This window comes from Pinus tabuliformis, chromosome 1_1 (assembly GCF_031772625.1).
Source record: "Pinus tabuliformis cultivar Carrire ecotype Pingquan chromosome 1_1, CPIR1, whole genome shotgun sequence".
NCBI lineage: Eukaryota > Viridiplantae > Streptophyta > Pinopsida > Pinales > Pinaceae > Pinus > Pinus tabuliformis.
This window is the reverse complement of record NC_142297.1, coordinates 33,925,067-33,952,126: the sequence shown is the minus strand read 5'-3', so window position 1 is coordinate 33,952,126 and position 27,060 is coordinate 33,925,067. Positions and strand designations below refer to the sequence as shown.

The 27,060-nt window shown below is 35.1% G+C and overlaps 1 pseudogene; it reads left to right on the top strand.

Annotated features, from left to right (window-relative positions):
* The first annotated feature begins 4,505 nt into the window (after positions 1-4,505).
* On the top strand, positions 4,506-5,346 carry LOC149211460 (dynamin-related protein 5A pseudogene; annotated as a pseudogene).
* Positions 5,347-27,060: the final 21,714 nt, after the last annotated feature.

Below are 27,060 nucleotides of genomic sequence, written 5' to 3'. Positions count from 1 at the left end.
CTCATATTTTAAATAGAATTTCAATTCTTGTTGGTTTGTTGTGTGAATTTGATTCATTTACAGTTTCTTTCTGCCTTCAATTAATGTCATTTCATTTGCTGCAACATTTTCCCTTCAGCTCCAAACCTCATTAATTTGCCGCATTAAGAAATTATTCATGTCCTTGAGATTTGTGCTTACACTTGGAATATTTCTCCAGTTGTTTTTATTAATGAAAGCAAATCGTGTCATGTTGAAAACAACAATATTTACTTTCCATTAAACTTCTGGAGATCTGGCAAGATTTATTTTCAGGGCAAGGAAGGCGAGAGATTTACATTAATTTAATTGCTTTCATAAGTTATTTATGCAACATATTTACTTGACAATTCTTTCAATTTAACCTTTCATAGAATTAATGCAGGTAGAATTGGTGCAAGCAGAATGGTTTTGAATTTCTTTTGAATTTATTCCAGCATTTACAGTCTTTTTTTCATTATGCCGACACTGCTTGATTTCTAGTTCAGTTTTCCTTCTGTTCTCTTGTAATTAGAATCTCCTTTCACATTGTTAATTTCCTTTTATTTCCCACATGATTTAATTGTGTGGATTGATGTTTTCTTGAATTCTCTTTAGTGCAGGATTTCATTTATTGATGAGATTAAAATGCAAGATAGACTAGCATTTATTTTGTAGGTTGTGAGGGGCTTTCTCTGGCATTCCCAGTGTTGTGTCTCAAAGTTCACGAACTACTTGGATTGACAAATTAAATGTTGGTACATTTATAGTGTTTGGCGTCGTTGCCGGGAAGGCGCTCAGGGGATCGACCTTGGTGATCTGTTGCATTTGGTTTCTTTTCCTTCACCTAGTTTTTCTTGCAATTTTATGTTCTTTGAATTTATTTATTTCCTACACTATTGCTTTAAGGTTTCTCATTTTCTTTAATGTTGTAAGAACCCTCCACCCACCCTACACATATATATAGACTATTCATATGCTAACAATATATACCAACAAGCTTCTTAAAGACAGAGAAATGGTATTTCGAGGCATTCTTGAATGAAGAATTTTGAGGCTAATATCAATCATTCAATGCATCTATTTCACTGATTAGTTTCCAGGAACATTCAAAGAAGGAGTCTCGAAGTAGTACATGGAGAACCTCTTTTAGTTTGGTAAGAAATGGAAAACATCGTTGCTTTTGAATTTCCTATCAAAGATCTAGGAGTGGCTCAAATGCATAATATTCCCCCATCTGCACTACCAAAATTTCATGGTTTCGAAAATGAAGACCCAAATACATTCTTATTTGAGTTTGAAGTACTTTGTAGAGGATATGGTTACTGTACTAATTCTCAAAGGTTGAAAGTGTTTCCTCTTACTCTTAAAGGAGCAGCTCTACACTAGTTCATGAGCCTTGGTGGGAATTGCATTCAAACATGGGAAAACATGAAGAATGTATTCTTGGAGAAATATCAAGACTATTTCCAAGCCGGTGGAGATATTTTTGGAATAAAACAAAGGGAAAATGAAAGCTTGGAGGATTATGTGGAGCGATTTAGATACAACATCCAAAAATCAAAACATAAGAATTTGGTAAAAGAGACCTTGAAAACACTCCTACTCAAAGGAATCAAAGATGAATTTTTAGAACCTTTAAATATGATAGGAGCAGGTGATGTTTCTCACTTACCATATGATGATGTTTGTAAATTATGCATTAGTTATTCAAGAGGAATCTCCAAGATCAGTAAGAATTCTAGAGAACTTTCTTCTCAATTTTTGGAATCTACTACAAAAATAGAAGCTACAAAATCTTTCTAAATTTACAATTGGATGATTTTCAGGAAGAATGGAAGCAGTGTAAGGAGGATCATTCAACAAATTATTTCCCATCACTGTTGAGGTTTCAACATGTATTTAAGGAATCAAGTAAGGAAATAAATCGACCGCCAAGTATAACTCAAAACTCATCATCATTTAATACTTGGAGTAATATTTTGTAGCCCCAGCAGGTTCCTGAAAACATATATAACCCCACAGTTCCATGGAAGACTTATAATCCTCATTTGATTCAATACCCTACGATATTCCCGCAATGGCCCTCTCCCTCGAGCTAGATATTCCCATAGCCTCAAGGATTGTTTGGAGCCTCCTCTCTAGGGAAATTCCCCATGCAAATTCCATTACCTGAGCCACAACAGTTGTAATTCCCATCCAAACCTGAGTGTGAGTATATTTAGTATTTTGTTATGCACATGGCTACATTGGAAGAATTCCTACACTTGAATGAAATCTTCCGCTCTTTAAATTAGGGTAGGGTAATATAGAAACAATAAATAAAAATTCCACTAGGAATAAATTTTTTATAACAACACTCTTGAACCTGTGATTCCCTAAAAGCACAAGCTTTTGAAATTTATATTATCATGCACTCTCATGGTAAGACTTGTCAAAAGAACTTTACACTCAATACCTCATATTTTTAAAAAGTGATTTTGACTATGGATTAACATGTCATTTAAGTATATTTTTTTAAGTTACATGTAATACTTTTTCCTATTCTAAAAAACTATCATCCAAAAAATCTTTTCAGATTCCTCTTTGAAGGGACAAGTGAAAAACCTCCTATGGTGGACCACACCTACAAAACTCTAATAAGCTTTCATAAAGAACCCCGACATGATCAACTTAAGGAATATTTTTGGTCATTATCCGAGTTGTTTTTTTAAATAAGTTCTTAGGATAGCATGACCAACCAGTAAAGAATAGTAATTAAAAACTTTTCACACCATCATGCACTCTTAAGGAGTATATTTTCTTCCCCACCTATTAAGTAACCCATTTGAGGTTAATCATAATCAGAGTTAAAAAAAAAACATAAACAAATTAATTGAGGGATAGGAGGTCTCATTGCAAGCCGACCTAATATGATCATGGGTCCTAAGGAGAATGACATTACCGCACTGGTCACCAAGCCAGAGTAATGGATTTCAGTTGAAAAACTGGAAGACAAGAGGTCTCATCGCGAGTCAGCTTGTTAATTCTTGTTAGTTCTCATGAATGACATTGTCGATAACTGGTTACCAAGCCAGGACAATGGCCCTCAATTAACTTATAAAAAAAGAAAAAGTAAATGTTCTTAAATGACTATGAATCTATATCTAATAGGTGGGCCAAAGCATTTCATAAGGTTAAAAGGTACCCCTGTCGAGGCTATAGACGCCTGTTGGCAGCAGGGCCATGCCTATGGTATTAAAGTTGACTCTACACTATAATTTACTTGGTTGTTTTTGCTTTCCCTAAAATCACTATCAATATTTTTTAGGATGGCTTTAAAATCCTTTTGTTGTTATACCTTGGAGTTCTATCTATTTGGAATTGTTTTTATGGACGTGGAGACCCTTAGTGCAGGTAATTCACTGTGCCAAGGAAAGAGGAGCTTCAACTATACATGGATAATGGTAAAATGGTCACTATGGGAAGGTATTACTATGTCTACTTTTAACACCATGCTTTTAAATCATGTCACTCACATTTACAATGAGGATTTTTAAAAGTGTAACATTTTATAAGGGATGCTTGTGAGATATTCTTTTGGAAATTTTAAAAGTTAGCTATTTTGTTCAAGTAATAACACCATCCATGCAATTTAGTTTTTTATGGCAGCTTTTGTTTTATGTTTTCTTCAAATCAGTTTAAGCAAATAAAGAGTCCAGCAGACACTCTATTTTAGAGCAAGCTTTATATAGTGCAGGAAATGTGATCACAAAAAATTGCAGGAACATCATTTTGAATGCCTACAAATATTTCTAATTTTGTTTTTTGCAAGGAAGTGACAGTGCGAGATTTCCTTGCATGAGGACATGCAAGATGGTCAACATGGGGGGATGTTGGGTCTTGGTTTTGTCTTATTTTTATTCATTTCTCTAATGTTGTCAATTGACTAAATGATTATTTTATAAGAGTATTTGTTACTTCTTTGTTTTAACAGGATTAAAATAGCATTAATGAGATTTTAATTAAGGCTTGTATGTTGCAGGATTAAAACTGGTTTTATTATACTTTGGGGCATGCCTACACCAGTGCATTCACACGTATGCACCATTGCACTTACCTGCCTGCACCATGCATTGGGAATCCTACACTAGTTACAGTGGCTTCCTGCACTATGAAGGATTCCTGAACTACATTCACGTTCCTGCACTATGAGTCCAATGATTAGGCGTTGTTGCTCTTAATTGCTTCACCATAACACCCTTTATTTTATTAAAGTTTATTTTATCATGGATGGTATCTTCAGTGATGAAGTGATTTGGGCAATAATATATTTGAGTATTGTTAGTTTGAAGTTGGTGTTACTACAGATGGGTGTGTGCTATCTCTTCACATGAGGCCCGAGTATACTAGCGCAGTGCTTCCAGGCTGGTAAGGGGTTGATCGAAATCCTGGCATTTAGATCTTTCCCAAAATTCCAGAAACTAAGGTTGATAGTGAAGGGGGGTCTGCAGCAACTAAGCCACCTGATGACAATAATTTCATGGAAGTACTATAAGCATATAGCACACAGAATGGGATCAGAACATCTTGCAAAGATGCTTTCAAAGCACCTTGAAACTATAATTAAGTCACGCATCCCAAGCCTTCAGTCACTTATCAACAAATCTATTACTGATATCGAAGTAGAGTTGAGTCAACTTGGAAAGCCGATTGCTTCTGATGCTGGAGGACAATTGTATGCTATTTTGGAGATTTGTCGGGCTTTCGACCAGATATTCAAAGAGCACCTTGATGGAATGCATCCAGGTGGTGATAGAATTTACAATGTCTTTGATAATCAACTTCCTGCAGCTCTTAAAAGGCTATCATTTGAGAAGCACCTTTCAATGGAAATGTGAGGAAGCGCATTACAGAGGTGGATGGCTATCAACCTCATTGGATAGCCCCTGAGCAAGGATACAGGCATCTGATTGAAACTTCCTTGAGCACTATCAATGGTCCTGTTGAGGCCATTGTTTATGCAATACATTATGTACTCTAGGATCTTGCTCATAAAGCACTGACTAAGACAACAGAACTCAATCAATACCCATCTCTCTACATTGAGGTTGGAAATGTAGTCGTTAATGCCCTTGAAAATTTTTGAGATGGGAGCCGGAAATCAGTAGCGAAATTTGTGGAGATGGAATGCAGCTACTTGAATTTTTCCGTAAGCTCCCTCAAGATATAGAGAAGGGTGGAAATCCATCACAATCAGTATTTGATCAATATAATGAGAGTTACCTTCACACAATTGGAAACAATGTATTGGCATATGTGAACATGGTTTGGATTATAGTGTTGAATCTGAGGTGTCGAGGACAGTAAACTAATTTGCTAGATGGAGAGCTTGAATATTCAAGTATCCTGGTCAAACATACTGATAAGTTCCTCAAGCAAATGACCACAGCCACATCAATGCTAGAGTCAACGCAATGCTCTGCCCTCATCTATGCCACGTGGTTATGATACAGCGTAGCACCCATCCTGCGTGGAGTCCAGCAACAACACCATTCCAGGAAAAGAGGAATGACTTGCCAGAAACAATTCTTATTTTGACATTTAGTTACAAACTCCATTTTATTCCTAGGGAATTGTTACGATTCACAATATGCTCCTCTTGTATTTTAATTGGCTGTTGAAAAGCCCCAATTTGTAAATCGATGCCTATATAAATTACCTAGAGCGATAGTAGAAAAAATAATCAATTAATTACAGTAAGGAGGTAAATTGACCCAGCGAGGGATAGTGCGCGTTAGAGGAAGGTGCAGAAGGGAAGAGGAGTTGTCCAAATGTAGACTCACGCAGTTCATAACTGGTGGATCGCTCCTCTTGCTTGCTGGAACTGAGCATTGTCTGTGTGATGTAAAATACTGTGTTTTGTTAATTAATTGAAGAAATTTTTATTCATGCTTTGTCTATTCATCCATTGCATCTTAATGAATCTAATTACTATGTGAACCAGGTTAAGTGAGGGTGTGAGCTGGTTGGGTTGTTTGCCAGACCAGCTTGACGCTGCTCTCATCTTTTAAATAGCATTTCAATTCTTGTTGGTTTGCTGTGTGAATTTTATTCATTTACAGTTTCTTTCTGCCTTCAATTAATGTCAATTCATTTGCTGCAACGTTTTCCCTTCATCTCCAAACCTCATTAATTTTCCGCATTAATAAATTATTCATGTCCTTGAGATTTGTGCTTACACTTGGAATATTTCTCCAATTGTTTTTATTAATGAAAGAAAATCATGTCATGTTTAAAACAACAATATTTACTTTCCATTAAACTTCTAGAGAGTTTGCAAGATTTATTTTTAGGGCAAGGAAGGCGAGAGATTTACATTAATTTAATTACTTTCATAAGTTATTTATGCATCATATTTACTTGGCGATGCTTTCAAGTTAACCTTACACATAATTAGTGTAGATAGAATTAGGGCAAGCAGAATGGTTTTGAATTTCTTTTGAATTTATTCCAGCATTTACAATGTTTTTGTTATTATGTCGGCACTGCTTGATTTCTAGTTCAGTTTTCCTTCTGTTCGCTTGTATTTAGAATTTCCTTTCGCATTGTTAATTGCCTTTTATTTCCCGCATGATTTAATTGTGTGAATTGATGTTTTCTTGAATTCTCTTTAGTGCAGGATTTCATTTATTGATGAGATTAAAACGCAAGATAGACTAACATTTATTTTGCAGGTTGTCAGGGGCTTTCTCTAGCATTTCCAGTGCTGTGTCTCGAAGTTCATGAACTATCCAGATTGACAAATTAAATGTTGGTACATTTATAGACCCTATACTACACCCAACATGAATTGCGCAGTTTAGATTGGCAGTTAGTATTAGCTCAAAAATTGTACAATAATGGAAGGCAATCAAGCACTGATCCTAGAAAATGCACAATCCCCCACTAAGCTTAGAAATTGTGCAGTGCACTAAGCCAGAAACTTGGCAAGTTCCCCATAATTATGCAATATTTTCTGATAGTGTACATGGCAAGTTTCCTTTGAAAAGAAAAAAATCAAAAATCATCATAAAAAAAGGGATCCATTATTAGTATCCAAAAGGAGGCACACTCGCTATTTTCAGAAACTTCCACCAAGTGTCACTTTTTCCTTGATTTTACGCATGCTCGTAATAAACCCTAATTCACTCAAATTTATTTAATTGATGCCTCTAGAGCTCATATGTACATTTGATCTTGGAGCTCTAACATTCCCGAGGAGATTAAGGATCCTTCAGTGCAATCATCGTCATTTTTCCGGGTGAGTTTCACTTTTATCGTCTTTTGTCGCTTTTGTTGTTGCTTCTTGTCGTTTCTCTTGTGTGAGTGATTTTTTTCTTATTTCGCTTCATGTTTGCTAGAGTTTCAACTTATGTTAGCTTGGAGAAGTGTTTTTCTAAGTTGTCATTTTACTTTCACAAGTTTTGCATCAGTTATCTTGTTTTTGCATAGATGGTCACTATTGTGATGACTCTCCTCACATAATTAATTTTCCTTCTTTTTGTTCAGTTTCTACACTTGATTCACATTGATTCATTCATACTTAGTCATTTTTTCACTCAATCTCACATCATCACTTATTTATGCTTGTTTTTCACACTTCAACCAAGTAGATGTGCACTTTTCTTGTCCATATTTTGCCTTTCCTAGCTAAACACTGCGCAATACTAAGGCTCAAGAAGAGAGCTTGGCCTCTAGAACTGCGTAGTGTGTAGTACAGGCTGGCCCAACTACACATTATGCAGTTCTAGGGATCAGCTCGTTACCTTAGCCATTGAGTTTGCAAGTGTACATAAAGAAGTTTCCCATTTGCATGGCCTACAGAAGCATAGCAAAGACTTTGTCAAGATCCTTAGGAATGTACAAGCTTCCATTGCCTCGGTACATGAATGGACAATGCGATACAAAGGAGCACTGCTTGACTTGGGGAAGAAAATGAAGCCACATACAAAGCTAGAGAAAGCAAGAGTTTGAATGTTGATTCAGAACAACAAGAAGCTCACCTCATCTATTGGTAACATTCAAGCCTCATATATACAATTATACAGTAATTTGGATTTCTCAGTGAAAGCACAAAAGATCCCATCAGTTAGCTTGCTCACCAAAGCCAAACCCAGGAACTAGGTCCAGAAGGAGATCAAAGAGTACTTGGAGCAGCCAAGACAGATTGCCACCAAGGTGGATTTGGAGATGAATAGACAAAACATGAAAAATTACATCGATGGTCCTCTCTAAATTAGAACAATGTTTCTCTTTCTCGAGAGAGATGTTAAAATTGGCTCCAAATCATTGTAATCAGATGCTATGGAGGCTAGAGTCTACTTCCATCATGATACCATCACGCATTTTGGGGTTGGAATTGCACAGTACCGAGATTGGAACCAAGATATGACCGAGAAGAATCAAGTGGAAGTTGTTGAGCTAGAGTTTTCCCAAACTCACGCATCATAGTGTTTTGTCTTGTTATGTTGTCAAGTTGTCTCTACCCTATTTTGTCCTATATGGGTATGAGTGTAAAATGTAATATTATTTGTAATTATCTGGAAAGTGAAATTCCAAGTCTCAATATTGGAAAGTGAAGATTCATTATGTAATCTAATGAGTCATTTTGTAAAGAAGTTGGAGAGTCATGAGAAGAGTCCAAGAGTCACAAAGGGAAATGTGAAGAGTCACCCCATTTTGTTATAAATATATCTTCATAACTCATGTAACAAGCTTTTGGGAGTCAAGCTTTTGGATAAGCTTAGACTTAGGAATAGTTTGGGAGTTTTGTTACAGCCTTGGCTTCTCCATAGCATAGAGCGAGTATACTTCTTTGGAGGAGAAAGTGTTCTTGACTTTAAAGTTGCACTATTGGGGCTAGTGGGCCATCAATGGTGTATGTATGAATGAAACTTTTACTTATAATAAAACTCAGAGCTGACACACTTTCATGCATATGTTGTGAATATAGTAGGACTAGTCTTGTTGTATTTGCAATGTATTTTATTTAACTTACGCTTATGCTTATGAAATATTTCATTTGCATTTGTGTGAATCTTGTTGAATGTGTGTTGTTGTATTAATTCATCACATTAACTTGTGGACTATTATGCATATTAACTTGTAATTTTATTATGCTCATGCATTCCTTTTAAGCTGCGTACTATTACAGGCTTCTAAGGGGTTCACTCTATTTTCCCTTGGTGTATTGGAATCATTTATGCATCACACTTGACTTGCTGCAAAGTCACACACTTGCTCTCACCAAATTTACCGTACTTCACTCTGCATGTTTTCACAGTCAAGACATAACATTACCACCCACTGCTAGGACTCCTACTCCAAACGGTGTGAGGTCTAGTTGAGACTTCATATCGGGGAGATCCCCTGAATGTTAGTGAGTCCAGCGTTGTCAACACACTCTTTTGCACAAATTTATATAATGCACTTGGGTCCTGTTGTAGTGAAAACTCAACACCCCCATTTTCGACTTATTTATATCAAATAATGGGGACCCTTTCCATAAATTTGTAGCTAAATCACCTTTTTAATATTTTCTTCTAGTTAAGTGTCCTGCAATTTTGCTATTTTTTCATTTGCGTTAGATTTCTTTTTGATTGTTTCATTGAGTTTGATTTTTCACTAGATTTCCATCGGTACTTGTTTCATTTCATTTGGTTACACCGTTTGCAAATGGTGTTCGTCTGGAGTTCGATAATTTTTACCACTCGGTTTAAAAAATGTACAAAATCTATATTATTTTAATTTTTGTAAATGAATTAGTAATTAATTGTAAATATTAATTCCTAGTTAATTTTCACTAATTAATTCATTTTTCACTAACAGTCCTACAAAATTGACACACCCAAATTGTAAAACAATTAAAATTATGTGTTCTCGAGATCTCGGTAATTTATTCCAATTGTCAATTTTAAAAGAAATTACGAAACCTGAAATCTCAAAATCACAAAGTGGTTGTAGTTCATTTTTCTGAATTTTTAATTATTCCAATTGTCAATTTTAAAAGAAATTACGAGACCTGAAATCTCAAAATCATAAAGTGGTTGTAGTTCATTATGTTGAATTTTTAATTACCAAATGGTTGTAGTTTATAATGGATCAATCCCACACCAGGTGGGCCCCACTTCGCCTCACCTCCTCTCTTCAATAAAACCCTGATATAAAAAAATCCAAATATGAAAAAACCGGATAAAAAACTCCAATAAAACAAAAACCGATATAAAAAAACCCTGATAAAATAATCCCGATATTTCAAAAAATTCCAATATAATGTTTTCCAGATATTTTGGAAGGTTCCGATACCAAATATCAGACATCAGATTTTTCATTTGGTTCGTTTTAAAACACTTATATTAATCGTAAGTTCCGATATTCATTGTGTTATGGTTTGTCCGCCTTAATACATCACTCCTTTTTCAAACAATTCATATGATTCGATGGTCCTTCAACATATTTATTTGCAAATTAATAAAACGAGTGGTGAGAATGGTGAGGGACGTAGTGTAGTGTTATTTTAATATAATTAAATATAATATATTATTAATTAAATTAAATTAATTTTAATTAATTAAATTGATTAATTTATAAATAATTTAATTATTATTTTTAATTATTTATTTATTAATTAAATTAAATTGAATTTTAATCAATTGAATATATTTATTTAATTAAAAATTTATTAGAATTAATGAAGTAATAATTGTTAATTTAATTTAAGATTATATTTTTAATTAAAATTGTTTATTTTTAGTCTAGGCAACAATTTTTTAAGAATTTTGGTAGCTTTGACTCCTCAACTTTGGAAGCTCATAAGTTTGGTTTTACTTAGCCAAATAAAGTCCACGACGATTCGTTAAATAGATAAAATCATGGAAAATATTTTTAAAGTGGTTACATGACCAGATTCAGTCATTTAATGAGTCTAAAATTTAGCATAATATCAAGCTCCAAATTTGTAAACAAAAATATTTTTCTAAGTTTAATTTTTTGCATTTTCATTTGCTCATAGTCTCTGTTGAGCACAAATCCATCTGAGTATGTTCTCTCTGACCAATAATATATTTACAAGGATTGATGGAAAGCTAAAAGGTTTTTGTTTTTGTTTTTTTTTGTTTTTTAATTGAATTTTGATTGGAGAAATTTTATTTTCTAGAATTGGTATTTTTATTTTAATTTATATTTTAATTAAATTTTGATTGGTTTTGGTAGGAGAACAGTTGAAGAGATGAAGAATAGAATATTTCAATCAATGGAATTTCTCTAGCAATAAAAGAAAAATAATTTTGACCAATGAAAATTGTTGAAGCAAATTTATTCTTCAACAACTCTCCTATTTGGAATTATTTTTTGTAATTATAAATAGTAGTTTGTAGAATGGTATAAGGGCTTCTCTTCTATGCAATTCTGTAATTCTTATAGCACTACTGTAATAGGGGTATGGAGTTGTAGGTAAGAGGAGAGTGAAATCTCAGATCTGAGCAATATGGGGATTTATCTTTTACAAATCTAAACAATGTATGGGGTGTAGGGCTTACACTATTGCAACTCTTGTTTTAACAACAAAGTTTATGAGTTGTACAAGGTTATTGGAAATCAGATTCAAAGAATTACGGAAGAGACTAGGTTTAATCAATCTATGTTTTGAATACTATTATTTTTAATGCAAATTTTATTTCTTTTAACAGTATAATTATGTTACTGGATTTATATTTGTGCACTTCAATCGATATGAGTTCCTTTCTTTTGGCTTAACTATCTAATTTGTTTGTCTCGCGACTCTGTTATCAACTTTATCTTTTGCTCTTGTGCACTGAAACAAGATTTCTGAGTAACTATTTACTCAGAAACTTGACATTTAATCTTGATTTAATTACTAGTAACATTATGTGAACTATTTCATAATGTTATTGGTTCATCATTTGGTGTTAATAGTTTAATGGTCACTAGCATTATGTGAATTACTTCTTAACATTAATGATTAATCATTCTTGTTAATAGATCTATGAACAAAATGTGTTTTGGTATCCATAATATCAGTGAATTGAACTATTTTGTTAACTTGATATTCATTATAAGCTAGACATATTTAAATTTCAATCATTTAATTACTTTTCTCTCTGTTGGGTTAAATCTACATCTTACTAATCGAGTTAAACTTAAGATTTCTTTCATTTTGCTTGCATTATAGGATTAATTGGCATTTAGATTTAATTCTACATTCCTAGAAGTCCTCTAATCAAAGAGGAAAAATTTAGTTGTGGCTTGGTTGAGCCCTAGATCGACTAAAGGATCACTTTCTTTCTTTATCAGTAAGAAAAGTCGATCTGATGTCTCTTTTCTATTGGTAGCTGAAAATCATACTTTAGACTAGTAGAGATAGAGAGAAGGTAATTGGACCTAGTTTAACTAGTTGGAACCACCATCCCAAATGGAAAAGGATCTTCCTTAAGTTCCCAACCGAATGGTCTCCCTTATAATGTTGAGGTAGACATTTCGAGCCTACAACATTTTTGGCGCTAGAAGGAGGGCCTAGTAAAATTGTATCTCTGATGATTTTTTTCTTTAAAAACGTTATTTTATTACTATGACCCCATGTAAAAGACTTCATTGGAGCTGCTTTATTGGACTTGATCCAAAGACCACTCCAGTAAAGGTAGTCAAGATCCTGTCTCAGGTAAAATACAATTGCAAAACATCTACTTTTAGTCATGTCCTTCAATTTATTTGAAGGTTCAATAATTTCAATATTGACAGAAAAACCTAAAGATTGGTGCTTATCACTTCTTGTTGCCTCTAAACATAGTTGGGACAATTTTTCAAAGATTTTCCTTCATGCATTTCAGGAATATGATTATGAAAATGTGTGTGATCAGTTAGAATAATTGTTTAGGATAGAAGGTGAGACTTTGGATATGTTTTATGTTAGATTTAAATTAATTTTAATTCAATTTAAGTCCAAAGATTTGCCTCCTCAATTCCAATTAATTGGATTGTTCATATATTTAGTGTCTTTGTCCTGTGATAAGTATCAAGAACAAAAAAGTATACCCTTTGTTGATAATGATACACTTGTTCAAAATGAAAACTTCAATTCTTCACAAATTTAAATTACAAATGATAATGTCAGAAATGCTCGAAATTTACATAATTTCGATCAAAAAGAAATTCAACAAGATGCACAATCTATTAGCAGCAATCAACAACAATTAAATCAACCACAAAATGAAAACAACGCACAGTCTACAGATGAAATTAATTCACAATTTGTTGATAATAAATTACAAATGATGAATCATTTCATCAACAATTAACAAATCTATCAAATGCATGAAGAATATAAATTGTCTATTTTGGAAAATCAGAAATCATCTATGCATAAAGAAACCTTCTTGTATATATCTTCAACTTCCTATTTTTCTCTCTACCATGATATCTTTAACAATATTAATTTAATTCATAATCAATTAGTAATCCCTTTGAATTCAAATTTAATTTTAGAAATCAAAGAAACTGATATTAATAATGAATTATTAAATATTGGTAGAGAAAATTTAATTGGTAATTCAATCAATATTCCGGAAGATTCTATTAATTTGATATTCAATCACTTGCCTGGTTTTGATTTATTTAATTCATAGGAAAATAACACTTATGAAGTTACTTATGATGATGACTTGGAACATGAAAATGCTCAAGCTCTTTTTTCTTCGGAGATGGTTTTGTCTGATTCCTTAGGTGAATCTATTTTTGAAGATGAAGAGAAATTTAATCAAGGAGTTATTATGGTCCATTCCAATGTTCAAACATTCAATCATCATATTAATTTTGGTATTCAAGAACCTATCCCAATTTTTTATTCCTACGATGATAAAATGCCCTTTTTGGATCATAAGCTTGGAATCTTCCCATTCTCGTAAAATAATGCAAATAATGAGTTTAACTTTATAATTTCTATTGATAATTGTGGGAAAGAAATATTTTGAAATGAGTCTAAGCCATGTTGTACCATTAATGTAAATTTTAATTTGCTTCATTTTCAGTTCCTCTAGTTTGAGTTTGTTTTTGTTTCGAATTTTGTTTTTTAATTTTTTAACACATTATGCTAGAAATTTGAGAATTCAAATTATAGACACTCATCAAGTGCATTAATGGGATTGTATGAAAATCAATTCCGTAATTTCAAACATGAACATCAACTACTTATTTTGAAATTTTATTTGTTCATGACCAATTTATTTCTGATTTTTAGATGAATTATTCAAAATTCTTGGCACTTGAAAGTGCATCATTACATTTTGATAAAAAATGGGACACTTCTAGAAACTTTCTAATTGTTCATCCGTACTTAATCAATCCATTTGAAAAACATCTAGAAGTTCCATTGCTCAGGAATATTTCTGATTTTTCCAGTGTTCAACAAGCTTCAATATTTAAAAATGTATCATTCAATCCAAGCCTGATGTTTTCTTTTCCTTTGAACTTCTTTCAATCATTCATTGAAATACATGCTCATTTTTATGATCTGCAAAATTTTGGAAGAATTTCGAGGAATTTTTTTTGTAAATAAGTTTATTTTTCTAAATTTTTTAATTGTACATGGTTGTTTTTTCCTTTTTTAGTTGCAATTTTACTCCTATTAATTGACTTGTACATACTTGCAGGACTTAAAATGAGAGAATGGTTACATTGGAAGTATGACTATCCCTAGTCATGTTTCTTTTCATTCAATCAAAATTGGAGATAGATTAATTTAGATTTAGATTCATTTTCTATTTGCATTTATTTCATTATTTCAGATTTCTAATAAGCAAGTAATGTATCCGAGTTTTTCTTGGCATCCCCTTTCATCTTCTGGCAAATTGGCTTAAGGCATATCAAAGGTATTATATAGTGTGATCATACACACTTGTGAAAGAACTTGATTTTCTTGTTTTTTGAAAAACTTAATCACATTGTTCAATCTTTTTTAATCATATACGAAGAAATTGCAAGGAATTTCTACGACTTCGAAATTTTTTGATTCAAAAGTATTTCTAAAAATGATCATTTTCACTACTCTTGTCCTTCGATGTACATTTGAAGTGGATGAAATTAATAGCTCATTACTTAACATTTTAGATTGAATAAATAGACGAGGCTTGAACATATGCGAATTTTGATAAATACATGGGAGAACTTGAAGATTCATGAAGTAAACTTACAGTCAATATTCTTCCAGGAGTACATTTACAGGTTCATCTTCATCCGTTTATTTTATCTTTTTCATAGTTTACTTTTTATTTATGTTTTGTTTCTTTTGCAGGTATTCATTGGCTTGATTTTGGAGACTTGAAATAAGCAAGCAATCAACCCTTTCTAATCCACAACATGTCTAGGGAAGTATTTGTTGTTTCATCAGAATTTGAGTATTCTTTAGTTTTGCTTCTATTCATATTTCTTTCCTTCGCACATTTAGCAATATGAGTCAATAATCATATTCTGCCTTTCGTCAATGCAGTTGAAATGAAACACATAGACTCTCTATTTCTCACATTTGCTACAAACAAAGGAAAATTTTCACAAAATTGTTGTAGCAAATAATCTTATCCATGATTTTGTCTATGCATGTTCTAAATCTTACATTTTTCCATTGAGTTAAAACCTTTTTCATTTGCGCTTCTTCATTTTACATCTTCTTTAATCACGTTGTTTATTCCAAATTGATTCAAGGCCTCTGTCTAATAATTATCAGAATCTTATTTTTCTGTTGTTCACTTTCCAATATCAGATTCTTGGGATTATGCTATATCAGAACCATTTGAAAACAATTTCCATGGAATTTCTCTAAGATCCACGAGTCCTATTTTATTTTATCTGCTCAAAATCCTTGATCTCAGAATATCATAGAAGTCATGTTAAACTATCCGAGTTCCGATATTATATTTTTAGCCAATATTAATTCCAACTTCCTTTTATCGGAACTCTCATTTAAAAATCTCTACAAGAAATATTTATTGAGACTTTTGATATCATAAGTGATAATCAATTAAACTTCCAAAAATAATTTCTGTCGAAAACATTCAAATATCAAATAATAAACGACCCATATGATATCAAAATGTGTAAATATCATAAGTTTTATTTCATACATCCTCTCATATGTCTAGCCCCTTCAATGTCTGTTACATTAATCCCTCTGATCGCAATCTTATCAAGCCTCAGAGTTCTTGTCACTTCGAGGGTCCTTTGAAAATGTTACGATATCTTAATATCTCTGATATTCGATGGCATTGAAAGCTTCGATATGACATAATTAGAATATCTCTAATCTCCAATAGTGTGCAAAACCTCCAATATGATGTAATATCTTCGATGGCATAGAAATACCTTCGATCAAGCTTTGATGGTTTTCATTAATAATGTAAACAAGATGTGATATGTAAACTTTGGTCTTAAATATTGAAATTTTATGAGAATCATGGAGTGAGGATGAAATTTGAAATATTAAGAGAATAATCATCGCTGCAAAAACACATCATCTTTTTCATTTTTGATGGATTTTATTTACTTCAAATTCCTTGGACATGAAACATTGTTTTCTTTTAGTTGACTGCTTACTTTTGTTTAGATTTAATAAATGATGATGTTGGGTCAATAAGATTTTAGAAAATTCAGTTTTGTTTTTAGTTTTTGCTAATATAAAACTTTGTTTTGTAGCTCTTCATAAACTTTTCACTACTAGATTAGGTTTGTAACTCATTCTCCTTTGTTTGGTTTGCTTTCTTGTTTTTGGGAGAAGCAATAATGATCCTCATTAAATCAACTAAAATGGGGCGTTTTAGGACCTTTAACCTATTTCTTAAGCATTCCTTTTATTAGAAAATGGTTGAGATTCTTCAATGCAGGTTTTGCTCTAAAACAAGAAAATTTACAGTAGGAAAAGACATCTTGTTTAGCTTATTATCTCTCATCACTGCTATTCATAAGCTTAATCACTTATAACTCCACAAGATAAATTTTACTGAATTCTCAACATAAGATAGACACATTGTTGACATGGCAAATGTGCACAATGCCAACAAGGGGAACTAACCCGATCGCAAGCCCCAATTAGACCTGATTTTGTTTGGAATGGCTAGCTCTGACAGGTTTTAAGGGACCCCGTAAACTGTTTGAACATGTCGAAAGATTGCTTCCGGAGGAAGACTTCAATTAAATCAACGGAAATAAAATAGCTAACCTCTATGTATTAAATCCTATCTAAACTACTTCTAACTACTCTAATCTAGTCCTAGTTATCTAGATCTATCATGCAAAAGCATAATACAGAGGTTTAAACATCATATATATGTTCGGTAGGAGCATGATAAAGAATATTAAGCATCATGTATAGATTCAAGTCCAAATGAATCAATCACTGAATTCACAGTTGGACAAGACTGTATTAAAGCTAAATTGCAATCCAATCACTCATATAGGAATCCACATTCTTTTATGAAATTAAACTTGCAATTGATGTTTAACTTAGTTTCAAATCAAAGACCATTCACAAGTTAACCATGAAATTGAATCACATTCAATTTTACAAGACTAATAGTGAAATGTAAGTCATCAGTATGCATAAATACAAATTACATTTACATTCATGCCAGCAATGACACTCTGATCCAAAACATATAAAAGAACAATTAAATAAGTCGAAAACTAAAGGCTCCTTTTCCCCAAAATAGTCCTCCTTATTCATAATAAAGAAAATTTGTTCTTCTCGAAAATCCAAAGCCCTTTCTTCTCTGCGGAGGTAATACTTATGCAAACAGCCCATGACTCTAGGTCTACCCTGCCTCTTCATCTTCCCACTGTTTCAGGTATGCAAATAGAGTACATAGAGGTAGGATTGTCAGTGTGACCACTGGCACGTAGAAAGCATAACGCCCGGATCGATTCCTTTCCTGAGGAAGAGAATAGATGTTGGTGAAAAGGGTGACTGTCTGTTGCCTTCCCATAATGAATACTGGGACAACTCTGCTTACAGAATGTACATGCAACGCGTGGGGTTCTGACCCGGAATGCTTGCAACCAGACCCTTAAACACAACGCTTCTGCATACATGGCCCTTCAAATCCCCTCCTGTGTCCTTTGCTTCTCACCTACAAGGATAGCTATCATTAGCTTGATGATTGTGAAAAATAGAACAAAAATGCTCAATCAAACATAACGCTACCTTCATTCATTTTATAAAACTACATAACAAGTGTGAAAAGGATTTATTCCTGATACACTGTCAACATACAATTTCCTGCTCAACCCATAGGCTTGGCACAATTTTCGAGGGCTTCTTTTCATCGCAATCGAGTATCAGCCCCTTCTCAGGTCACAGGACCCATGCCTTCCACTACCTTGATGCGCAATTGCGTTATCGGGACTCCACAGGCCCGCTTTTTTCACTGAAAACCCGATCCTTTGTAATTTCGAAAAATTTGGAAAACATACGAAAACACAGGAAATCCCACCCTGATCGCTCAAGCCAGACCTCAAATGTTATATGTTGGAGTCTATAAATATCACCGGGTCTGGCCTATCGCATATCGCAATATGCACAAGCAAGGGGCTCTGCCGATTGCGATATGCGATAAGGCTTGGAACCCGAAAATATATAAATTGTATTTGATAGCTCGGCGAGTCTGCTATATCATTGTGCATGTTATGTATAAGGCCTGAGCTCCACCGATACGTGATATGTGATTTGGGCTGGACCCGACAATGTATACAATGTGGTTCATAGTTCCGGTGGGTCTAGAGGCCAGGGGCATGCCATATATACATAAACCTTGGACTTAGGTCGACTACGATATGCAACAGACTTTTAGACCTGACAATATATAAATTTTGGTTCATAACACCATCAGGTCCGGGGCCTTATGGCATGCATTATGCACCCAAGATGAATGCGATAAGCGAAAGAGGGAGGACATACGTATTTTGTGAAGGGTTTCCTTTGTAAAGGGATTATAACGAGACAATGATGCGATGAAGGGTTTTGGAAGCTAGGCAAACCCCGATGAGCATATGAATGAAGGGCTTACCAAGGTTATATGTGAGGGGTTTGTTGAGGGGCTTTCACCATTTGTGAATGGAAGATTCGGCTCTTCATAGAGTTAAAATCACTAGGATGAAAGGGATCATTCAGAGAGATGATAGATCAGACTTATAGGGGGCCCATTAAAAATTTTCTATCAGAGCATGTTTTAATAGGGTGGTAGTTGTGGCCACAACACACACATATGATTTTCTTCTTTTATTCGTTTGTTGAGACACATTTTATAATTAAACTTGTTGGAGTTTGTTCTCTAAATTTGGGATTTTTCTTTTATCTTTTATTTTCTTCATTTTTACATCTTTGGAGTTTGTTGATTTATTTTTCACTTCAATTTGGGATTCTTTTCACTTTTGTGATTGGTTTTGGTTTGATTTTGGTGACTCTGCTATGATTTATATGGAAGGTATTTTCTTCACCCAACAATGGTTGGCATACATGGGAAATATTTACTCTGTCTATTTCAGTGAATTTCATTTATCATTAAAGGTATATATTTATGGAACCATAAATCCCTCTTGCTTTAAAATAATTTTCATGGGGGAACACCCATCCTTTATAAGTGATATGGTTCACCTTTTCAAGGAAAAAACTGACTTGAGTATGAGATAGTGAGCTTAGCCCATGGAAGGAGGTTTACTTGTGAGTAACAGGTATTGGACTATTTAGTGTGGTGGATGGGACCAATGGAGAATGACTGTAAACCTTACAAGCAAGTATAGGCTAGGTCTAAGTGGGATTTATTTAAATGCAGTGTTCATCCATGCCAGTCCAGCTGTAGTTACACATTTTTTGTTTTATAAAGATGTCCCTACATGCTCCAGATATCCAAGTTATCAACAGATCCCACACAACTTCCAATAGATGCCAATGAGGGGTTTCAGTTTGCATTCCGTTGCTGATTCTCAAGTGATCATGGGCTAATAGAAAGTTTGTTTGATTTGCGGGGAAATGATGGACTCAGGAACAACAGAATCATCAGCAAGTTAATGAGGAAGGGAAAGGCCGAGAGTAGTGAATGAGGGAAAATATGAGAGGTAGAACGAGACTGGAGGACTACAATCAGCTGGCTGAAAGGAATGTAATTCAAAACAACAGGAAAATAGACTTGGTAGAACAAAAAAGGAAAGGATAGGAATACAACTACACTAACAGCAAAATGAAATGAAATATAACCTACTCAGGAGGTAACCACCATGTGGTGGCTACTGGAAATATCTCTTCAAATATTGGCCATTAACAGGGAGATTTTCAGTCTCTCCCTATAACGTTTTCAACCTGTAAGTCCCTTGACCAATTTTTTCAACAACTTGGAATGGGCCCAGCCATAGGTGTTGGAATTTTGTGTGTTTGCCCTTTGGCTCACTCAGCTTGTCCCATTTCAGGACTAGCTCTCCTACTTGGAAATATTTATCTCCCGCTAGATGATGATCAAACCATTTTTTTACAATCATTTGGTGATTTTTGAATTTAATTCTGGCTCTATCCCTTAATTCCTCCAGCTTCATCAGTTGGTCGATCCTTTCTTGAAGCAGGGTTGAAGGGGTTCCTCTTGAAGCTTGGGAGAGCTGTAAGGATGGAAGGGCAACGTTTGGGGGCAAGATGGCTTCCTATCCATAGACGAGGAAGTATGGGGAGTTTCCTAAGGCCACTTTAGGGGTGACCCTATCAGCCCAAAGGGAATTTGTCAAGGCATTGTGCCAATTCCTCTAGTTATTAGTGACTGACTTGCAGATTATGCGGATAAGGTTCTTATTGGAAGGCTCTGAAACTCTGTTCCCCTGGGGGTAATATTTTGCTGCATATTTTATGTGGATTGACTTATCAATGGCAAACTCAATCAGTCTCAAAGATGAAAAGTAAGAAGCATTATAAAAAATGAGAGCGTCAAGGATGCCATACTTGTTGATAATGAATTTCTCAATGAATGATATTACCTCATCTTTGTTCACCTTCCGGAGCGGGGTGGCTTCGGTCCACCTGGTGAAGTAATCAGTCGTTGTGAGTATATACTTGTGTTGCTGTGAGGAGTATGGAGTGATCTTGCCTATGACATCTAGGCCCCATTGCTGGAATAGTCGATAAATCATAATAGGCCTCAGAGGAACAGTGCGTTTTCTTTCCCGTCCTGTGGCGGTTTGGCATGCCTTGCATTTGTGAGCATAGGCATGCGAGTCTCTGAACATTGTGGGCCAATAATATCCAGCTCTCAATATTTTTTGAGCAGTGGTCTCTCCGCCATAGTGACCACCTACTGGGCTATCGTGCATTTCTTTTAATACATAGTTGGCATCATCTTTCTCCAAACACCTCAGCCAGATTCCATCATGATTTTTTCTGTATAAGATGTTGTCGGCCAAATGATACAGATTGGATTTTAATCCAAGAGCTCTCCTTTGTGATGCATCCATGTGTTCAGGACACAAACCCCACACTAGATAGAAGCGTATGTCGTGGAACCACGACTCAGGGTCCAAAAGGTTTACGATGCTTCCCGCTCATACATTAGTGCTTTGTTACTTCATAAGAGCTCCTCCCTGAGTTCCCTTTGTGCATATTCCATGCTCAACGTTCCTGATTCTTCGGATGCCTCCTTTTGGTCCACTAAGGCTTCTACTGCTAGCCTACAAAGTCCCTGCCCTCAAACTATCTGTGCTAGCTTTATCTCCAGGTCGAACTATTGAAGGGTGGTTATCCAGTTCCCTCTTCGTTCACCCATTTCTTTCTGCATGAAGAGGGCTCTTACAACAGGATGGGACACGATGACTTTGGTCTTGGCCTTTAGTAAGTAAGGGCTGAAATGTTTAACGGCCTTGAAAAATGCATAGCCCTATTTCTCCATGTTTGGGTAATTCTGTTCTACTCCTTGGAGATTCGAATTCATGTAGGAAATGGGGACTTCATTGCTGTCATCACTTTTTTGAGTGAGAATTGTGGCATATGAAAGGTCGGAAGCAAAGGTGTATAAGAAGAATCCTTTGCCAAAATCAGGGCTGACTAGCACAGGAGCTTCAGCAATGGCTTCCTTGATTCGCCGAAATGCTTCCTTGGCTTCATTGCTCCATTTATACACAACGTCTTTCTTCATCATCAGCTGCAATGGGCGCACTATTTCTGCGAAGCTTGAGACGAATTTTCTAATGAAATTAATCCTTCCGAAGAAAGATTACATAGTTTTTTTATTGGCAGGGGGCTGTATTCTCATGATGGTTTGTATTCTTTCAGGGTCAATCACAATCCCATCTTTAGAAAGGATATGACCCACTATTTTCCCCTCTGTGGCTGCAAATATGCTCTTCTTAGGATTCAAAGAAATCCCATACCTTCAGCATCTTTCGAAAATCTACCTCAGGTGATAAATATGATCCCTTCCGTGATATGAATACACAGTGATTTCATCCATGTACATCACTACTGATCTCTTCATCGACCCTCGGAAGGCTATGTCCATAGCTCTCTAGAATGTGGCACTCGCGTTAATGAGCCCAAAAGGCATTTTACGTTATGCGTAGGTGCCCCATTTGGTGTTGAAAGCTGTCTTAAGCTGAGCCCCATGAGATACCAGCACCTGATTATATCCTGAAAACCCATCTAATAGGGACAACATTTCAGACCCAGAAATGCACTGAAGGTTGTGTTCCATAGAAGGGACAGGATAGTTATCCTTTTGAGATGCTCTGTTTAGGTTTCTGAAATCAATACACAGCCTGATGTCTCCATTTTTCTTTCTCACTGGCATGAGATTGGCTACCCAATGGGTGTGTCTGACCGGGAAGATGATTTTAGCATCCAACATCTTGTTCAATTCTTTCTTCACCAATGATTCTAGGCTTGGATGCATCTTACACAGCTTTTGTTAGTAAGGCTTGGCCTCCTTTTCCAAAGGGATCACATGCTGCATAATGCTGGTATCAAATGTCTTTAGGTCTTCATATGTCCATGCAAAGACATCCTTGTATTCTTTAAATAGTTTGACAAATGCAACCTTTTCTTGCGAAGAGCACCCAAGGCCTAGATTGACATTTTTTGGAGACCAACAAGATTGCGGAAATATGAACTGGAATTTTATTATATGGATGCAACTATTACATATGAGAAATTTCTTTACAGAGGTCGACCGTCTACGCTTTTACCGGACTTTATACCGTTCGCAAGGAACAAGTATTACCGGAGGCTACCTGGCAATAGACAAACTCTGCCTCAGAAATTACAGACAAAATACTCAGACTTTTCCTAATGGTTTAGCCACTTTAGGTTCTCACCAGTGCCCAACACACTGATGCGTAGGATTTTCAAACCAAACTCTAAAACGAGAGTAAAATTTTCGTGTTGCAAGCAGATCAGACCATACAGTCCGCAGATGCAGAGCAGGAAAATTACTCGACTTGAAAACTCTAGGACTCTAAACTTCGACTCTCTCCAAACACGAATGAGTCTTACTTCGCAGCTAGCTCTTATTTATAAGCTGGAAGGGAACAAACATTCATGAGTGCGCTATGTACAGACTGATGACTCAAAAACACAAGTACTCAGACAGATCTGAGTAGATCGCCGAAAGCAAGATTCGGGCATAGGACAATATCGTCCTATGTTATCTCGTCCCTACTCTTTATCAGAGAGCCCGAGGCATGTGGGGACCGAATCTTAGTACCAACAGACTATTTACACAGAGGAAATTCATAAGTGAACCCTCGAAAGACTAAAATGACATAAATATGAGATTTGCAAATCTTAAAGGTTTGTACAAAGTGGAGATTCCAGAGCGAGGGAATCCACGAAAGCTCGTCCGGCACCATAGTCGGCCAGAAAGACGACACTCAATCCATAGTATAGTATTCTATCTGAGGATGTGTATAATGCTGATATCTGAATCTTTCGATCAGAGAATTATTAAAGTATTGCACTCTTATTTCTTTCTCTGATTCCCACATTTGTGAAATATTTTGGTTGGGTGGTTCCAAAAAGTTGATGGGTTGGAAAGGATTTGATGTGATATCAACCTGATGGTGGAAATCTTCATAATTAGTACTATGGGATATCATCATTGCCTTGTATTGGTTTGTGACAAACCATCTGATATGACCACAGCGTCAGATTGCTTGTAGAAAAGATAGATCACTGATGTCGGCAACATTTTCAACATCTTTGTATACAATTCCATTCATATGGGAAAATGGTTCACTGAAACCAGGGATTTTAAGCATATGGAGTGTATACGGCTTGATGATTAGAGCTGAAAGGCCATATATCTGCCACCACTCAATGAACCATTCTGGTGTAGGATCTTCTTGTTCCAAGGCTTCTGCTGACATACCTTCAAATAAAAATGAGGACTGTATAGAATAAAATAAATTGGCTGAGCAATTTTGGAGATTCATAGCTGTACAGAAACATTCTTTTTGCCTGTCAGGGTCATAATTCTCTCTATGAAGAGGGTTATCAAACCTTCTCAGTGTGATGTGGCAGCTCGTCATCCGATCATCATCCTCATCATCTCTCTCAAGAGTATAGTGTATGCTGTCAATGTATTCCAAATATTCCAGAGCATCCACTGCTTCTTGATTCATTTCATCTTGCATTGTTTCTGTCCATAGATAAGGAATATCTTCTCGATGTCTAATTTCTTTGATTGGGTACCAATCTACATCATGGATAAGTACTGGAGTTTCAAGCATATAACTTACCCATCCATTTGGTGTTTCTATTTCAACAGTACTTTCTCTCCTTCTGATATAATTGCAATGTAGACTTAAAATTGAATGCTCTGACAGAAATTCTCTACTCAGCATATCTGCAAAATTGTTCTTATCACCTTTAACAAATTCAACATCAAAATTGTACTGGCTTAACTGCATGATCCACCTGACCATAGCAGCATCCTCAAAATCACATTTATGAATTGCAAATTTCAATGCCTGACAGTCTGTCTTAATAGTAAATTTGGTGTAGATAACAAAATCTCTGAATTTTTCTATTCCTAAACAAACTGCTCTGAGTTCTTTCTTCAAACTTGACCAATTCAATTGATTTTTTGCCCATAATCCAGATGCATATTGGCAGATTTCAATCTCACTTTTGCTGCTGGGATTCTTCTGACATAAAACTGCTCCCCATCCTTCATAACTGGCATCTGTCATAATGATTTTCTCCCATTCTTCTCTGATAGGGGAGAGTGGCTGAATATTTCTGACTTTTTCTTTTATTGCCTTGACTGCTTGTGTGCAATCATTATTCCATGGAATTGGATCCTTTTGAAGCCTTTTGTTTAATAATTTCCTTTCTTGTGCACAATGCTTCAGAAACTTAGAAATGTAATTCAAACTTCCCAAAAACCTTTGCAGTTGAGTTTTATCCTTGATTTCATCAGGGAAGTGATCAACAAAATTTAAACTTCTTTGGATTACAGTATAGGATCCGTACTGTATATTGTAACCCAAAAAGTCTATCATTGGCCGGAATAGTTTCATCTTGGATTCTGATAATACTATACCCATTTCTTTGACCCTGCGAAGAAAGATTTTCAAATGTTTAACATGGTCAGCAATATTATCAGAATGGATCAATAAATCATCAATATATTTTTTCAGGAATTCTTCCATTCCTTCAAAAGTTTCATCCATTATTCTCCGAAAAGCTGAAGGAGCATTGATCAAACCGAATGGCATGATATTCCACTCATAATGCCCCTCAGGTACAGAGAATGCAGTCTTCCATTTGTCTTCTTCCTTGATCCCTACTTGCCAAAAACCAGATTTGAGATCAAATTTAGAGAATATCTTGGATCTTGATATCTGGGCGAGTATGGAGGATGGTTTTGGCAAAGGATATGCATCATAATCCAGAATATTATTCAGAGGTTTATAATTTACAACCAACCTTGGTTTTCCTCTGGCTATTTCAGCATGTTTATTAACATAAAATGCAAAACATGCTATGGGGCTCTTACTCTTCCTGATAAGCCCTTTCTTCAAAAGATCTTTAATTTCTTCTCTGCAGAGTTTCATCTGCTCTTCATTCATTGCCACTGCTTTAGACCTTCTTAATTTTCCACTGAAGTCTTTCCTGAGAGGAAGTTCTACCTCTTGTTTCTTAATATGCCAAAAGGCATTTGGATCATCTGAACAACATTCTTTGAACTGGGAAGTGAGCTTTGCTATCTCAGAAGCATACTTTCCGTTATCCAGATGTTCCTCTGTTTTCAATACTTCCCTTTTCACTTCCATCTTTGCCAAAAGATTTTCCATTCTTTCAACTCTCTTAATCCTCATTGGAGAATTAGAATTGATAAATGGGAAAAAAACTTCCTTATTATCAAAATTAATAAAATATCCATATCTCTGGGTTTTTGCATCAAATTTTGCTCCATGCATGCTAAAATTCTGAAAAAATGGTGTCCCGAGGTACATTGCACAATCCAATCCTGGAACAATAGGACAAACTAGATGAACTCCAATTTTTTCTGTAAGCAGAACATCAATTTCTGCTTCATGCTTTGTAGGGATGTCACCACTTGCAGTGATTACCCTTGGACATGTTGTTGGTCTTCTATGATGCATGCCAACCACTGCATCACTTACAATATTTAGCCTGGAACCAGTATCCATAAGAACTTTCCAAAACTCATACTGGTGTCCAATCTTTACCTTCATTTTGACACAATACATGACATCTCTATTCATGCTATTGCATCCAAAATCTGAATACATGACATCTCTATTCATGCTATTGCATCCAAAATCTGTTCTTTCTACCTCTTCTTCTTCTTCTTCTTCTTCTTTGTTATACTGTTGTTGGACTGGCCCTGTATGATAGGTCCAATTTTCTGTCTTCCCTGAAATAGGATCTTGTGATGAAGAAGCAAAAGGAGCTTGTGCATTTAACATCTTTAGGCTTAACTCATTGTGCCTTTCAACACATAATCTCCTGTTTTCTTTGATTGATTTTCTCAATTCCTTGATTGCTTGGTG